A 19265-nucleotide genomic window follows, 5' to 3' on the forward strand; every position below is an offset into this window, starting at 1 on the left:
GAAAAGCAATTATTTTTAAGGTATGCCTTATTAGGAGTAAAAATTTTATATAAACATTCTTAGATATTATTGCAAAGGTTATGACTTTCACTTTTAATCAGAATGAAACTGTTTTCAAGTTACATGAACACACAGTATGAATACAGATACAGAATATGCTAAAAAAATCTTATCTGTGTTTGGAAAAACACAAAAGCAATAGAATAGACTTATATATTTAAGACTTATGTGCTATATGCACAATGCATATGCACATATGTATACTCATTTGTACATACATGTCTAGTCCTATATATCCTTGTGTATTCATGTGCATGTAACATAAGGCACCTTATCAAAATTGCAAAGATAAAATAAGACCAAAATAGGTAGTATTTCACAAGTATAATTGATGTATTCCATATAAACACAGTTTTTCTTGAAATTAAAAAAAAATCCTTGTAGCTCTAACTCTACTACCACCCATTATCCATACAAAAATACTCAGTAGTATAAATCAGTGCCAGAATATGTAAAAATATCTCAATAGAGATAATCTTCAGATTTTTTTTCAAGAATTCTAACACTGGTTCTTTAATTAAAATTTGATATAAGGCCTGTAATTATTTAGTCTTTAGTTATGGCTCAGTTTTGAAAAGATCAGCAGGATTCCAGATTATATTCCACTAATGAGACACATTAGCAAACGTTTTAGAGAGGAGACTATAACAAAATGTCCTTTGTGCTTATGTAGATCTGACAGGCAAGTGCATGGGCCATCACACCTTATAGAAATAGTTTTCCCAGTACTTTGTGAACAATATTAAAATGCTCCCACTGATATTGCAGAAATATGAGAAAACCAATGGTTACTTCCTATGGTAACTGAAAATTTCTGATCTCCACAAAGCTACTGTCAGATTTCATTGACTTTTGCTTCCTCTGCCTTTCTAATGATCTTGTAACTAAGAGTTATATTTCCAAATTACTTTGTTGAATTTCTTTCTACTCAACATGTCTACATTACCTCATGTTTTTTTGATCAAAGCAAATCCCATACAGAAAGCCATAAAATTCAAATTAAATATCTATAATATAGCATTTTTATGAATAGCAGAGTTATAAAAAATGCTGTATTTTAATTTCCAATTGGTCTTACTATACAGTCCATCCTCAATTTCAAATCTTAAAGCCATTTAAATGGCCTTTCAGTAAATATGTTTATAATTACTTTCTGGAACAAAAATAAAATCATTAGTTCATGGTCATGAATTACTATCATTTCTAGGATATTAACTACCAGAGAATTTTTCTTAGGGGAATTTTCTAACAATTCAATTTCTTTTAATTCACAAGTGACATTACTTAGAAAGTTCTAATTTTTATTATGTTTGTTTCAATGTACCAAATAAGGAAAATGTTGTGTCATAATGCACATTCAAGTTTCATGTCATTAGGGGTCACCTCATACCAAGCATTGGCAATATTTGCAAAAATAATTTTGTCTTAATATTTTTATTAAATTAATATAGTTTTTGAAAGAAGTGTCTCCATCATATTTCTACTCTAGCCACCAAAGAAAGATAAGTAAAATAAAAAGCTAAATATTAAAAGTAGGTCATTCCGTATTTGCAATTGATCTCCATTATTGTCTTTCTAAATCTGTTCTAAATGTTTAAATTAGGGGCACCTGCGTGGCTCAGTTGGTTAAGCATCTACCTTCAATTCAGGTCATGATCCTGGGGTCCCAGGATTGAGTTCTTCATCAGCAAGCTCTCTGCCCCTCCACCCTGCTTGTGTGCTCTCTCTCTCTCTCTGTCTCAAATAAATAAATAAAATCTTTAAATAAATATAATTAATTAATTAATTAATGTTTGAATTACTACTTGGAATTGTTTGATTTTAGGATTTAGAATTAGGACATATTTTAAATTATTCATTTTTTATCTCAAATAATTTAAAATATTATTTAGAAATGTGACACTAATGAAGAATCAGTAAGAAGGATAAAAGTGGTTTTAGAGAAGTTGATAATTTAGACAAAGGAACATCTAATTAGTCTCTTAAATGGCACTTCAATGTTTTTCCACTCCATACTATACCATTTTGTACATATGAAATGTAATGTATTACCATGTAAATTAAATTGTATTTGGATAATTTATTTTCCTTTGATATGGTTATAAGAATTGAGGTTAGTGTGTAAATGTTTGTTGTTTAACTTAAATATGTTCTCAATGTTAATTCCAATATAGTACAGCATATGGTTCTCTATGTGAACAAGTTGTAGGTTTAAAGTGAATCTTGTTTTAAGCTATATCTCTAGCTTACTTTTATAATTAAATTTTATGATCAAATGTTGGTGTATTATTTGAATATAAATATTGAAATATTAATGAATTTAACATCGTGAAGTGTTATAAAAAGGAATAGCATGCTTTTGCTGTCTGTAGGGATGAGCCCCAATGAAAATTAGTCAAGCAAAGAATAAGTCAGATTTTAAATGGAAATACTTTTATTCCTAAGAAAAATTAAAACAATTTTCATTAACACAGAAATCTCCCTTTCATTTATCCAAATATTTATTGGGCATTAATTGTATGCCAGGTAAGTTTTTAGGCACAGGTGATGCACAATAAACAAAACACTATAATGTCTCTATTCTTGTTGGCTTGTGTTTAAAAGAGACAGAAAATAAAGAGGATAATTAAGTCAGTTACCTGATATATCCGAATATGATAAAAAATGTGGAGGAAAATGTATTGACACATTAAATAAGTTACAAAAGTCTTCAGAAAGAAGACAACATTTGCTCAAAGATATGTGTAGTTGACAAGGAATAAACTATGAGAAAATCCAGCTTAAATATCTATTATTAGACAGGAAGTTCTGCCATTATTAAAGCCCTTTGGCAGGATTATGTCAGTTTAATCAGAGTTGGTGGAGAGGGGAGGCATAGAAGATGATGTCAATGAGGTTGTTAGGGGCAGTCTCTGATTTCTAATTATTACACTATCAAATGCCCTTTATTCTCTTATTTGCATTCCCTAAGTGATTTCACCTAATACACCATACTTAAACATCATGCATATGCCAACAAATCTAAAATATATAACTCTAGGGGTGCCTGGGTGGCTTAGTGGGTTAAAGCCCCTGCCTTCCACTCAGGTCATGATCCCAGGATCCTGGGATCAAGCCCCACATCTGGATCTCTGCTCAGCAGGGAGCCTGCTTCCCCTTCTCTCTCTGCCTGCCTCTCTGCCTACTTGTGATCTCTCTTTCTGTGTCAAATAAATAACATGGAGGACATGGGGAGATGGAGAAGAGAAGGGAGTTGAGGGAAATTGGAAGGGGAGTTGAACCATGAGAGACTATAGACTCTGAAAAAACAACCTGACTATTTTGAAGGGGTGGGGGGTGGGAGGTTGGGGTAACCAGGTGGAGGGTATTAGGGAGGGCATGGATTGCATGGAACACTGGGTGTGGTACAAAAGCAATGACTACTGTTATGCTGAAAAAAAATAAAAAATAAAAATAATTTTTTTTTAAAATAATAATAATAAATAAAATGTATAACTCTAACCTAAGATATCTTCCAAAAATAATAAGAAAAACAAGCACATGACATAAGAAATCATTTTTGTTTCTTCTTCCCACTGAATTGACCTAGAAACAATGACATAAGAATCCCTTGCATCCTGACTTTGGTTTCTAAATACCATTCTACTTATTAGAATCAAGTGCTTTGGAAAAATGGGACAATTCTAAGAATAGAATAAGAAAAAAAAAGATTAAAAAATGAAACTAATTATAATGTCTTTTGTCATAAAATAAGGAAATGCTGAAAAATGATGGGACATTAAAAAGTAAAAAGAGACATCTTAAAGAACTAGCCAAATGTAGTGCATTTTTTTAAAAGATTTTATTTATTTATTTGACAGACAGAGATCACAAGCAGACAGAGAGGCAGGCAGAGAGAGAGGAGAAAGCAGGCTCCCTGCTGAGCAGAGAGCCTGATGCAGGGCTCCATCCCAGAACCCTGAGATCATGACCTGAGCCGAAGACAGAGGCTTTAACCCACTGGGCCACCCAGGCGCCCCTGTAGTACATTCTTAACAACAAAAGAATAATATCAGTATTGAGAAAAAAAAGACTGTTATTTATTGTATATTTCTGTCACATATGGATGACTGCTATTTAATCATGAAAAATAAGAGGCAAATCTAAATGGAAGATCATACTATCAAACATGTTGCTTACTATTCTAGAAAATATTAACCATGAAAGGAAAAGAAAGGTTGAGAAAATTTTCCAAATAGAAAGAGACTTAAGTGACAAGATAATTAAATGTAACAAGTGATCCTGGATTGGATTCTGGATCAGGAAACTACATCCATAAATACATTCCTGGACATTTGGTGAAATTAGAATATGGATTATATCATATTATAATGGATAGTGGATTACAGAAAATAATATTATATAGTTAATAGCATTATACCAATATGATATTTCCTGAATTTGAAATTTCTGGAGCTGTGAATGAGATTATCTTTGTCCTTTAGAAATACAGGCTGTGAAGTATTTAGGATTAAAGGCCTATGGAAAATATTTCAGACAAATATATGTCTATGTGTAAAGAAAAAGAGAGAGAGACACAAAGGATACAAAGTGTTAGTGATTCTGGGTCAAGAGCACAAAAAGAGGTTCTTTATTTGGTAATTCTAGGTGAAAAGTATGTGGGAACTTTTATCCCTCTGTAGGTTTGAAATCTCAAAATAAAAAGCGTTTTGCATGCAAATGAGGGTTCGAAACCAAGAGACTTAATATACTTTCCTACCTTGAGCGACAAATCAAACTACAAACCTGTGTTTACCCTACTCCACAACACATATGATGGTGGTCCCAGAGAGAAGGGAGAAAAATAACATGAGCCCTGACTTTGCTCTGTGCTCCTGTGTGGAAACAGGCTGCAGATGACAGTGTCTGGAATTCGTTTTCCTGGTATGCTTAGTGTTTGGATATTTTCAGTTTTTTCAGATCTCAGCTCAAAATACACCTTCTCCGCAATAACTTCTTTGAACTCTACCTCACAATGATATTATACATTACATGTCATTCATAACATTTACTATGATCTGAAGTTATCTTGTTCATTATTTAATCAAATGTTTATTGTAGATATTCATTCAAAGGATTGTGATACTTAGGATGAGCATTTAAACAAGATGGGATAGGGAGGGTGACAAACCATAAGTGACTCTTAATCTCACAAAACAAACTGAGGGTTGCTGGGGGGAGGGGGTTTGGGAGAAGGGGGTGGGATTATGGACATTGGGGAGGGTATGTGCTTTGGTGAGTGCTGTGAAGTGTGTAAACCTGGTGATTCACAGACCTGTACCCCTGGGGATAAAAATATATGTTTATAAAAAATAAAAAAATTATAAAATATCAAAAAGAAAAAAGAGGCATCATCTTCAATAATTTATCAATTTTTTCAATGCCTACAAAATTCCCTGGCATAAAATAAATACTTAATGGCTATTTGTTGAATGAGAATGCAATTAATAAATGCAAATTGTATATAATCATAACTATAAAGATAAAGACTTTTTCTAAAATAACACAAAATCTATATTAGCTGTTCTGAATGACTAATATTTACAGTTCCATTTAATTCTCACTACATCCCAGTGAGTTAGGGAACACTATTATTCTCAATTTACATTTAAGAAACTAGATGTGGTCTCGGGGTGGCTCAGTCAGTTAAGTATCTGAAATCTGCTCAGATCATTGATCTCAGGGTCCTGGGATCCAGCCTTGTGTTGAGCTCCCCACTCAGCAGGGCATCTACTTGTCCCTCTGTCCCTTACTCCACTCATTTGTGGAGTAAGTGCTCAATCTCTCTAATAAATAGATAAAATCTAATAAATAGATAAAATCTGCTTAGGACTGAATTGTTAAAAAAAAAAAAAAAAGAAACTGGAAAATAACTAGTTAAATGTATCACACTGTTAGTAAGTGGAAAGGCCAGTCTGGTTTGGATTCCTGTTTGAATCTCAGGTTCTTAAACATTATGTAGTACTATTTACCTACTGTGTGATATCATTGTACCACATTTTAAAATTATCAAGTGATGTTTAAAAGTACAGGAGGTGTAAAGATATATTAAACAATGGAAATTGAACAAAAGTCAGGAATAACAATATTATGACAAAATGTCATCAAACTCAGTGTCAATAGTTGAAAATGATAAAAAAGAAATCCTTTCATGATGAAAAAAATATAGCCACAAGGATTAAATGACTATATGATAAATTCCTTAAAATGTATAATTTATAAAAACAAAATGGGATATAGGAAAAACAAGCTGAAATATAAGATCTTTTTGTTTCAAATTAGAGAACATTAAAAAAAAAATAGTGATTGGCTACAACTACCAAATACAGTGCTGGGTCCTGAGTATTCAAAGTAGAAAAATACAATTTGTGAATTTTATACACTTATAAGAGATGAACTTCCCTGCTTTCCAAATATTGGAGGGATCTTAGATCTTTTTTTTTTTAAATACACTATTGCATCTGAGAGAGGATTATGGAGCTATCCTTGGCTGATAACATAATATTGCTAAGAATAGGAGAGAAACAATTTGTAAGATTATGTTTCTAGCCACAAACTACTCCCACTGTTGAGGGGGAAGCTTCAGTATATTACAGCTGACTGGTGGTATGATTTTAACATTTACAGGAGGAGGTATACTTCCATGTTCAGATAGATGACATCACATTGTGAGTATGAAATGTAAAAGGGAAGGTGTAGAAGTAGCCAGAAACCAATGCTGATGGCAACATTATTTAAGCTAGGTTGTTTAACGTTAAATTACAAGTGAATTTTTACTTATTTGGGTTTCAAGGACATTAGTTTGTTTCTTCAAAAATTTGATGGTATTTGAGAAAATTCTTCCAAAAATTTTTAGTTACAGGGCATTCTTTGGGAATGTATTCTATATGGGAAATCAAAAGAAATATTTTGAATGCCTCAGGAGTTCTGCTTAGGACTGAATTATTAAAAGATTTACATACACACTTGCACAAAGGTTAGAATGATAGTAGGACCATGATGATCCTTTGAAAAATATGTTAGCATATTTTTATCTTATTTTTCCCTTAGAAAAGAAAGATATCTCTGGTCTAAGATATCTCTGGTCTTTTTTATCTTTCCCTTAGTGGGGATATTTACCATGTGAAGCAGACCTATAGGAGAAGAAAGATAGCAGTCGTTTTAATATTATCTTTTCACTCCTCTTCCAAAAAATCTTCAAAATTTGAAAGTAAAAGAATGTTTTAAATTATCAGCCTAGAAATAAAGAACAAGGGAATTCTTGGGGCATTATTCCAGTAATTATTTGGAACTGTCTTGGAAAGCCTGTTGCTTTATAATTAGACTGACTTGCACTGTGTGACTTTTGGTGCTAGTCTGGGTGAAAAAGAAACTCTTTAGTTGATAATGATTGTTCAGACCAAGTCATGTTAAAAGAGACTAGAGTGTTTTATGATGCAGGAACATATTGTGAATTTCTAAACAGCATAAGGTGGGAGATTCATCTTGCAAATCCTTTGTGAGAAATGGCATATTCTGACCCATTTCTATAATCCTCAATTTAATTTTCAAATCAAAGGCAAAATATAGAGATCTACTTAAAAAAAAAAAAAAACAAACAAAAAACTGTGTCAAACAAAGTACCATATAGGGACATTACTACATATAACCAATCTCTAATAGAATCTCTCAAGGTCTCCCCATAAGAATGTTTATATTATTATCATAATTTTTCAATGAGGAGAGAGAGGTTCATATAGGATAAGCAAATTGCTTCATGATTATAGTAGCAGTGCCCAAGTTGATTTTTTTTTTTTTAAAGATTTATTTATTTATTTATTTGACAGAGAGAGAGATCACAAGTTAGGCAGAGAGGCAGGCAGAGAGAGAGGAGGAAGCCGGCTCCCTGCTGAGCAGAGAGCCCGATGTGGGACTCGATCCCAGGACTCTGAGATCATGACCTGAGCCGAAGGCAGCGGCTTAACCCACTGAGCCACCCAGGCGCCCCCCCAAGTTGATTTTTTAACGCCAGGTTTTCTGACATTAGGTGCATATGGTTTATTTTGTTTAATCTTTTTTTGCATGTGGTGTATTTTTAATATCATTATGCATCCTACAGTGCATGCACATGTAAAAATTGAGTTTCTGCAGAACTCCAGAAAATAAAACGTTTACAATATTAAAATAAGTAATTCCTAATCATAACAATATATTTATTTGGTTTTGTTATCACCACCTATTGCAACTTGGACAACATTCAGAAAACTCAGAGTCAAAGATTAGTCAAAGCAAGAGAATATATTACATTAATTATTATTTAAAGACTGTGATTTTAACCCAGGTAGGTATGCCACTTTGCTTTTGCCCAGTGATTTCCTTGTAATTAATAATCTCATGAGAAAAAGTTCCTAGAGGTGCTGTCACAGATTGTCTTATTTTAAACCAAGCCTATCTTTGACACCTTGGCTTCAAGCTTTCAGCTAATGCAATTGTTTGGACTTGACTCCCAAATCATCCAGGAAGATCTTGACAGTTGAAGTTTCTGAGGAGCCAAAACAAAATAAATTCTTAAAATGTTACAAACATATGAAATAAATGTTTTGAAAATTAATAACTTACTTAAATAAGAAATATTATCAGCTTAAACTACTTATCAATATTTTAAAGTACATACAAGGAAGAAAAATATGAAGAGTAAACATGGACGGGACTGGAAGAGATGATGCTGAGTGAAATAAGTCAAGCAGAGAGAGTCAATTATCATATGGTTACACTTATTTGTGGAGCATAACAAATATCATGGAGGACAAGGGGAGTGAGAGAGGAGAAGGGAGTTGAGGGAAATTGGAAGGGGAGGTGAATCATGAGAGACTATGGACTCTGAAAAACAATCTGAGGGTTTTGAAGGAGCGGGGGGTGGGAGGTTGGGGGAACCAGGTGGTGGGTATTGGAGAGGGCATGGATTACATGGAGCACTGGGTGTGGTGCAAAATAATGAATACTGTTATGCTGAAAATAAATAAAAAATAAATTAAAAAAAACTGATTTAAGTAAATATTTGAAAATTCTTTATTGCTAACTCACATTATGTCCACCAGATAGCAAGCATCTCATGAGTTATTTATTAAATACTGCCTATCAATAAAATCCCCTGAAATGTCTATAAGAAGTTGAAGTGTTTAAATTTGAATTTTGGTGTTTCTTATCCTAAAAATCATATTCTTCATTTAAAACAGCCAAAAATCATTTACAGTGAAAATAATTAATGCTATATGAAAGTAGTTTCATAAGAATAACTACAGTATCATGTGAAGTTAAAATAGGTTTAATTTCCACAAGTGTCCATCCAGACAGGCTCATCATAGGATCAAAATAGGATTTCATTATTTGATTTCAGGATCAAAACAGGCTGATTGGATTTATGCTGTCTAACTCTGGAAGAAATCAAAATAAAAATCTAAAAACAAAGAATGACCTCTAGTTCCATAATCAAGGAATATCAGTGAATAACTAACTGCATCCCCATATAAAATTCCTGACTGCTGAATGGAGGAATTTTACCCATGCTGTACCAGTTCCATGTAATACTATGTGAAATGCGTGAAATATAGGATGTCTATACACAGTCTTGGTTTAAAAGAAGATAAAGTTATAACAGCAGTTTTACAACCTTCCCCTACAAAATGTTGACTGTAAGGAAATGACGGGGCATAAGCAAAGATACATGCATACTGAGGTTAAAATCATAGCCTTTAAATAGTAATTACAGGAATCCATTCACTGGCCTATTCTAATCATTGATTCTTTGAGTTGTCTGAATGTTACATTCAAGTACAATAAAGTCTTATTGATTTGTAATTTTACATTAGAAAACAATTTTATGGGGGCACATTGATGATTCAGTCTGCTAGGCAGCTGCCTCCTGATTTTGTCTCAGATCCTGATCTCAGTGTCCTGGGATGAGTCCCGCCACAGACTCTGCACTCAGCAGGGTGTCTGCTTGAGGATTCTCTTTCCCTCTCCCTCTGCCCTTCCCCCAACTCACACTTCTCTCTCTCTCTCTCTCTCTCTCTTTCTCAAATAAATAAATAAGTCTTTTTTAAAGGAAGAAAATAATTTTATGAACAAAACACTTTTTGAACATGAAGCAATAAGTGAAATAAAGTGTTCTATTCTCAAATTTGATATCAATTTTAATACACTTATATTTTATAGATATACCATTGTTCCTAATGTCTTTTTTCTAAGTTTTCACATGTATTTAAATCTTTTCAGCAAAGAGTAACCTTGCTGACCTACCATCTTTATTAATTCAAGCAAGGGCATGGGCAGCTTGGGTTCCTGACTTCCCCAAAATGAGAAGAAAGTCTTCAGGTACTAGCTGTTTAACAGAGAACAAAGAAAAATCAGATCCAAACAAGGATTTACAGCCTACCTATCCTAAAGTTGCTCAGATTAGAACTGTCAAATGGCAGAGATTTACAAAGGATGCCATTCTGATTGTGTAATTGTTTAAAAGCAAACCCCAACTGATACAGAATTTTGTATCAGAAGTATAGAGTGTACCAGTAATCTAAAATATGTAATGCAGGCTTTAAAATGGGTAGTGAGTGGAGAGGACACTGTTATTGGAGGTTGGAAAATGACTGCCTGTATTACAAACAAATGCGTAGTTGGCATTTGGCGAACTGTCACTGGGGTAACTGAAAAGACAAGCAATTTGGAAGAATATTTAACTTGTAGTATAGGGAGAGGAGATTTTGATTCAAATATTGAAATCATGAGTTGTTACTAGAAATTGTTTATTGCTGCTAACAGGATTTTTAAAGATACTATGAGGAAGAAATGGACTCAGAAACATAATGACTATTTTCCTACATTTCAGAGGAAGGAGCCCAGAGATTTCAGGTTTAGGATGTAAAACTGTATTTCCCCAGACAAATGTGTAGTCATTAAAAGACAGTCCATGATATCCTGTGCCCTGCTATAAAACATTGTTTCATGGTTGTCCGGGCTGTTCAGTCATTAAGTGTCCCACTCTTAATTTTGGCTCAGGTCATAATCTCAGGGTCATGAGATCAAGTCCTACCTCTAGTTCCATGCTCAATGGGGAGTCTGCTTGAGATTCTTTCCCTCTCCCTGTCCCCTATATTCACACTCTCAAATAAATAAACAAACAAACAAATATAAATCTTTTAAAAACATCACTTCAGGGTAAAAGACCAACTCAAAGTATGATCACTAGGCCTTGTAGTAAGATCTGTGAAAAAAAAAATAAAGTAGCTTATAAATCCTTACCTTTGGACAGCAGGGCCTTTGAAAGATTAAAGATGTAGTTCAGTGAAGTCTGTGGAACCCCAAATGCTCTTTAAATAACATAGAGGGTGGGACAACTCAAATAGAAATGTTGCTTTTATGTCTGAGCTTCAGCACATGAAACTGAATGGAAACAGCTCCACACAGAAAATCTATAAACATCTGAGTCCAGTATTGGCAAAGGTGCTGCCACCCTCCTATAAAAGAGGCTGAATTTGCTTGACATATAAGAATATGTGGGCACCCTCCCAAAAAAAGAATATGTGGCTACATGCAAAAATCAAGTATTAGTTGTATGTGTCCATACACCCCAAGAAAGGTTTATTTTCAATACTCAACTCATTTGAGCAGTTGCCAATGGGAGGATGGAAAAGAACAATGGGCTGGAGAGCCACACAAGGTAGCAGAAATAGGACCAGGGTCTGCTATTGCCTCTCATTATTCCCTCTTTTTGAATAGAAATATTTGTTGTTATTTCTCTGTCCTTGTTCTATCCCTGGCTGATAGAATGCGCATGTGTGCTGTGGTGGGAGGTTACATGGAAGGTAAGCATGGAGAAGTGGAGTCAGAATATTTGTCTTTTTAACTTATAGATCTCTAAATAATGTGGAACCACATGTGGATATTTTGGACTGTTAAGATCCTCATATCTGAACTTGAGGTAAGGATATTAAGGATTAGTTGATACACTTGAGATGAGGTCTTGAGATGAAAGTAAAAGTATATTTATGTCAAGAAAAAGATTTGACTGGGTAGAAAAAAATGTTGCTCCTTTTCAAAAGTGATCCTAAAACCGAGTCTTCACTACAAGTTCAGATTCACTGCCTGATTCTCTCTTCTCTGAAAATAATTTATGTCAGCAGGACAGAAAGACTTCTAAAAGTTTAAGGATGTGATTATGTGAAGTCTGAAAAGCACTAAAATGTCTTTAATTCCAAAATTTCTACTAAAATGATACAATTGTATTTGTCAACAGGCAGCTTAAAGTCAAGTGAGGAAAACTTTATAGACTCAGATATACATTTTTGGGGTTACCAAATACAATTTACAGTGTATTTATATAATTATATTTATACTTTAATAATACCTATATATTATTTTTAAACCAAACTTCATGCATACTTTTAAGATTGCTCATTTTTTAATTTATTCATATATATTTTACCTCTTCTATCTAATCTTTTGAGTAAACAGTGAATGCCCTTTAGCATATATTAGCATCTCCATGTTTATGCACTTATGCAGACCTATGGTAGTTCTTCCTAGACAATATTTATAAGACTAGCAAACCACAAGCAAAAAATAAAGAAAAATAGGTATAGTTTTTGCATAGCTTGAAATCTACTGATTAGTTTTGCAAAGAATGAGCTATTCATTTCCTATCATTTCTATTTACCTATCAATCATTTTATTTAAGTGGAATGTGATATAATGGAAGCATTTTGTTCAGTTTCTATATCAATAATTCCCAGTAATTCATTTAAATTTTTCTTCGTAAATAATTCAATGAAAACCTAGACCTTAACTTCTTCCCCAATTATCATATACTCAAAATATGCAAAATTCCATTTAATAAAGTTGTATAAAGCCTTGTTGATCAAATATATTAATTAATATTTAAGGAAGGATGGTTAATACATAATCATCAGAAATATTTAGTTGTTCTTGGGACACCTGGGTGGGTCAGTGAGATGAGTATTCAACTCTTGTTTTTGGCTCAGGTCATGATCTCAGGGTCATGGGATCCAGGCTCTGTGTTCAGTGGGGAGTCTGATTGAGACTATCTCCTTCTGCCCCTACCCTTGTTCCTATTCTCACACTCTCTCTCTCTCTCTAAAGAAAATAAATCTTAAAAAAAAAAAAAGTATTTAATTGTTCTCATCTAAATTAACAAACCTGAGTTTTTATTTCTGCAAAGTTGATTTTTTGACATTTCATGAATGGCTGAATCTACTTTTAACTGAATATAATATAATTTTTTCTTGCCTTTTCTTTATTAATTGGTAAAATATAACATTTTAAATGATCTGGTATTTTTAACCATCTGTGATTTATTATGAATGTTTAAACAAATGAAAGAAATGCTTTGATTTAATTGTATTTTCCTTGATGCTTAGTTTGAAAAAGAGAAGATGAGTTTTCTTGGGCATTTATTATTTTAGATAGCATCATTAGTTATTTAGTAGCAAAAATAATTCTGACTTTCTTGTTGTAATACAGTATGTTTAGTGTTCAGGGAATAAGTGTTCTTCATTATTTAGATTTGCTTTACTTCCAGCTTTTTAGATTGTCTTCACATTTTATGAAGTTAAATAAAAACATTTAAAATGGTATTATTCTGTTCTGATTTAATTTTGGCCATAATTAACATGTGCACTCCCTTCATTTTAAGAAAAAAGAATAGTTCTTGCATTATCCATTCATGTAGACATCCTATGGGATTCAGAGAATCCTTTCCCTATTTCTAGTTTATATTGTTATGGCAATAAATTTTGACAAGGAAATTATGATAATAAAATAATAGAGGCACTTACATTTGCACATTGATTTTTAGTTAATTTATTATTTTACATAAATAGTTATACTGTATGAGAATAAAGCATAAATATCCACGATATAAGAATACTTAACAAAATGTCTACTTAAAAAGTTTAGTATGTTGCTAAGTAAAAATATAAATATTATTAATAAAACTCAACTATATTTTTTGAATAGCGATATAGAGGACTTCTGGTTTCATCTTTGATACTTAAAATGCTTAGAGTATTAAAGTAATTAAACAAGGTAGTCTTGTAGCAACCTAAACCGAAGCCATAGTCAATGCACTTGAAGATGAGAAAATGAAACTTAAGAAAAACTAATCAAATAAAGTCCTTCCTTTGTTCCCGTATCTCCTCTGTAAAAGCCTCTTCTCTAGCTCTTGTCAGTGAAATGCATCTATCAATTTTAGACTCGGAGCTACCGAATTCAAATGAATGTAAACGTAAATAAATTCTTGAAAATTTAATTGCAGACCATTTTATTTTTTAACAGAAGCCAGTATCCCAATCTTACAACATATACACACAAAAAATGGACAAACTGAATCAGTGACTTTTCTTGAACTCATCAGAGAACAGAAGTTGGAGAAGAAACTGCTACTCTGCAGTCTGAAAAAATGGTCACATCCAGAGACACAGTTGAGATATGTTGACCAGGAAAAGAATCTCCTGGGGGCATAAGGAGTTAAAACAATTAGGTGGCCATTTTGATGAATTATCAGGGGCTGAGCGGGGACAATCAGAGAGTAAAAACTTCCTGAGGGTGTTAAAGTTTGAGAAGGCTTCCACTTTACCTCCAGAAAACCCATCAGGTTCTTGGATTCAATCTAGCAGTGGGGAAAGAAAGTAATCATTATGAAATACACCCACGGTGGCATTCTTGTATTGTCTGAATATACCACAGTTTTTTTGTTTTTGTTTGTTTGTTTGGTTGGTTTTTGCTTTGTTTTGTTTTGTTTTGTTTTGTTTTTTATTCACTTGCTAAAGGATGTTTTGGTTACTTCCAAGTTTTGGCAATTATGAATAAACTACTATAAACAATAAGGTGCAGGGATTTGTGTGGACACGGTTTTTTTACTCTGGTGGGTAAATACCAAAGAAGGGTATTTTTAGACTGTATAACATGTTTAATTTTGTAAGAAACCAAAATACTGCCTTGAAAATAGCTGTATAATTTTGCATTTCCTCTAACAATGAATGAGAGTTCCTGTTGCTCTATATTCTTGCCAACATTTGAATTTGGAAGTCTTCTGCATTTTGGTTATTTTAGTAGGTGAATAATGGTGTCTCATTATTTTATTTTATTTAATTTTTTTTTTAAGATTTTTTCTTTATTTATCTGACAGAGATCACAAGTAGGCAGAGAGGCAGGCAGAGAGAGAGGAGGAAGCAGGCTCCCTGCAGAGCAGAAAGCCCGATGTGGGGCTCGATTCCAGGACCCTGGGATCATGACCTGAGCCGAAGGCAGAGGCTTAACCCACTGAGCCACCCAGGTGCCCCGTGTCTCATTATTTTAATTTGCATTTTCCCAATGACACGCTGTATTTAGCATTTTTGTGTGTGTGTATATATTTGCCATTGGTACATCTTATTTGACAGGTATGTGTGAAGGCTTTTAAGGTGGGTTTCTCACTAGTCTAAGTCTACTTTCAAATAACACTATACCATTTTATGAGTAATGTGACTACTTTGTAAAAAACAAATAATCTTTATCTCTTCCTTCATCCCTTTATCATTGCTGTCATTATTTCATTTATATATAAGCATACATATATGCTAAGTATACATAATCAAATACATCATTGATATTATAATTTTGAACAACAAACTGTTATCTGTCAGATCTATTAATGATAAGAAAAATAAAAGTTTTTATTTTACCTTCACTTTTTCCTCCTTTGATACTTTTTCTTTATTTCTTTAGACCTGGGTTTCTGACCTATATCGTTTTCCTTCTTTCTCAGATATTTAATGTGGGAAACTGGTCAAGATTGCAAAAACAAAGCTCACAACATCGTGGAGTCCCCGTATGACTGGGTCTCCTTGGAACTTTAAACTCTCATTTCATCAATTACAGTTCACATTTTCCTATCCTTGCACTGGTATCTGTGGTGTTTTCTGTCTTTGAGTCTCTACTGAGGTAGGCCAAGACTCCCTGTTTGCCTAGATCTCTCTTTTGGGTGGGGGGAGGCAGTGGGGGCAGGTAGAGTTTGCCCTATGTCTTCCCTCTCATGGATTTAAGAAGAGCTGTTGATTTTTCAGTTTCTTTAGCTTTTTACTTGTTATAATGAGGTGAAAGTCTCCAAGCTCTTTACATATGGAACTGAAATTGGAGGTTCTTTATCTGTTTGTTCTACTTTCTTTCAGTTATTAATTGAATCTTTCAGTAGTTCTATTATTTTTATTTCCTTTTTTTAAGATTTTTAAAAAGATTTTATTTATTTATTTGAGAGAGAGAGAGAGAGAGAGAGAACGAGAATGAGCAGGGGGAGGGAGAGAGAGAAGCCTACTCCTTGCTGAACAGAGAGCCCAATGCAGGAATCTATCCCAGGACCCTGGGATCATGACCTGAGGCGAAGGCAGATGCTTAACCACTTAGCTACCCAGGCGTCCCTGAGATTTTATTTTTAAGTAGTCTCTGCTCCCAACAGGGGTCTCCAACTCATGACCGGAGATATCAAGAGTCCAGATCAATGCCTCAATAACTGAGCCAGCGAGGTGCTCAACTTTTTTCTTATGTTTCAAAATTCTATGGTATGTTTTTACTTTGCTTCTGTTTTACTGCTTTCCCTTTTTGTCCTAGTATTATTTCATGAATAGACTGTTTATTTTTCTACTCTCTTTACAGTAATAATAGAATTTGTTTTTAAATTTTGACATTTTTATTTTCCCTGAATTGTTTATATCCTGAGGTTTTTTTTTTTTTTTTTTTAATTTTTAAATTGAGTCAAATTTTTAGTCAAAGCATTCTCCAAATGTGTGGTTATTGTCTGAGGTCTTAGTTTCTTTGTATTTGAGAGTGAACAGGTGATTAGAAACTTCGTGTACAGGAAGTATGGCTGCCAAGGGTGTATCTCACTCTGAGGATGACATGCCTGGCCAATTATTAGGATTTGGGTGTCATTTCTCCTGTTCTGGCCACTTTCTCCAAGAGCAAAGAGGAATTTTTTCAAACTCCTTCTTAAATAGTAAGAAAAGAAACCTGGCTATGGCTGTTCTCAAAAGATTATCAGAGGAAAAGCATTTGGTAAATTGTTTCTTATGATCTGTCTTTTTTTTTTTTTTTTTTTTTTAAAGTAGCACCTTGATTTGTGGTTTGCCTGGAATGCAGATACGTTCTGATTCAGTAATTCCAGAAAGCCATGATAAAGTCATGTATACACAGAGGGAGTGAGTTTGGTGAGGTGATTCGGAGAGCCCTTTGGGCAAATAAATTTGATCAAGGGATGAGGTGAGTAAAAAATCCTGAGTCAGATTTTTTACCATTTCTCCTGTTTTGTCACCCCAACCAAGAAAACTCCTTGAGAGAAACCCGATGCCTCACATTCCTAAGCTTCTGGGGGTCTGCAGGGAAATTCACTTGCTTGGAGATTCCTCTCTGCAAGCTGTTTCCATTGTCCATGACATACTAAGGGAGATAATATCCTCTCCAGATTCCCAGATTTTTGTTGTTTTATATACTTCTTTGTAGTTTTGATTTTATAGATATATCTTTTAGTACTGCTTTGTGGTATTCTGAAGAGTTTCAAATAAGAAACAGTGGCAAATGTGTGTGTTTTAGACAGTGAATTAAACAGAAACTCTATTTCCTCTTTTAAGCAAAACTTACTTTTTTAAACAGAAAACACTGTCTTCTGCAACACTTTTTTTTTATGAGATTAATTTGCAACTTTACTTTATATCTTCTCTCTTTATCCTAGTGTTCTTTTGTCACCATCTTCATTTGTTTCCATCCTTCAAAATTCTCTGAAATGTAAAATGGATATATTTAACTTAATGTGAAGAACAATATAATGCCATCTCAATTGCTTATCAGCATAGCACTGTTATTAAAAACTATGAGCTTTAGAGTTCGAGAACCTGAATCAATCAATGCCTGCAAACCTACCTATCCGCAGTATAACTGTAGTCACGTTACTTGACCTTACCGCAACTAAGCATTTCTTTTTCTTTTAAGGTAAGGAGAATATTTGTTTACATTATAGTGACAGAGTATTAGAAAAGATATTTAATAAAGAGTCTGACTCCATTTTGCAATAAGCATTCTGATAGCTTTCAAGTCCCTTCTCCCCAACTAACAACCAGCTTGCAGAAGACGGGATCACCCTTCTTGGTGCAGGTGTTAAGTTCTCTTTATTTCTCCCTGAAGCCACTCTAGAGGCCCAAACCCCTCGCTCTGCCTCCCTCAAATTATTTCCAACTTTCTCCCCTCAGAAGGCCTTATTATGTAAATAAGATGTCCATTCATGCCATCCTGGAGTATTTGGTATCATTAGTCTTAACCTCAATTCAAATTAAATTTTGGAGTTTTTTTTTTTTTTGTCTTTCTCCGGGCAACCCTAATCGTAATACATTATCTAGCTTATTTGTTTTTTTTTTCCAACTAATACTTATTGAGTCCCTATTCTCAACTTGTGACTGATGATGCTGTAATATAAAAGAAGAGAACAAACCTTAGCCTGCTGGAGTTTATAGTTGAGTGAACATTTCAAAACCTTATTGTAAGATTTAAATAGGATTTAAGATATTCAGCAAACTGCCAGAAATGCCTTATTGTGTTTGTGTAACATTTTTAATGATTTGTGCCATGCAAGGTGTTATAATGATCTTTTCTGTTTAGCCTTTGGAATCAGGGATTGTCTCATTGTTAACTTGCTTAGACTTTTTTTTTCCCCCCTAATACCTTGTTTAGTAGGGGAAAGAACTATTAAACACATAGTTGGCCAAATCTCCTTGATTTAAATCATCTTACATTCTACTTAAAAGAAGTATAGTATTTTGTGAGACCACAGCTAAATAAGGAAGTCAGTATAGTGGAAAAATACATAAATATTTTGAGGTCAATGTAAGTATATGACAGTTTAAGTGACTTACTTTGGTTGCTGTGGGAAAAGATGAAAACAGACACATTAAGAATTTCCTTTCCTCCCTCCTTTCTAAAAAATAAAATTAGATTCTTATAGCAGATACTTTAGCAAAAGAAATCTGGGCACTGATAAATAATGATCATTCCAGTAACAGATGAAAGAAAAAAGCAATTAGGGATAGAGAAAGGAAACAAATCGGAAGGAGCTCTCAAAGTTGAACTTTGAGGAGTGGCTAGTGATACAG

This window comes from Mustela putorius, unplaced genomic scaffold, assembly GCF_011764305.1.
Source record: "Mustela putorius furo isolate JIRA1106 unplaced genomic scaffold, ASM1176430v1.1 tig00000430_pilon_pilon_pilon, whole genome shotgun sequence".
In the NCBI taxonomy this organism is placed as follows: domain Eukaryota; kingdom Metazoa; phylum Chordata; class Mammalia; order Carnivora; family Mustelidae; genus Mustela; species Mustela putorius.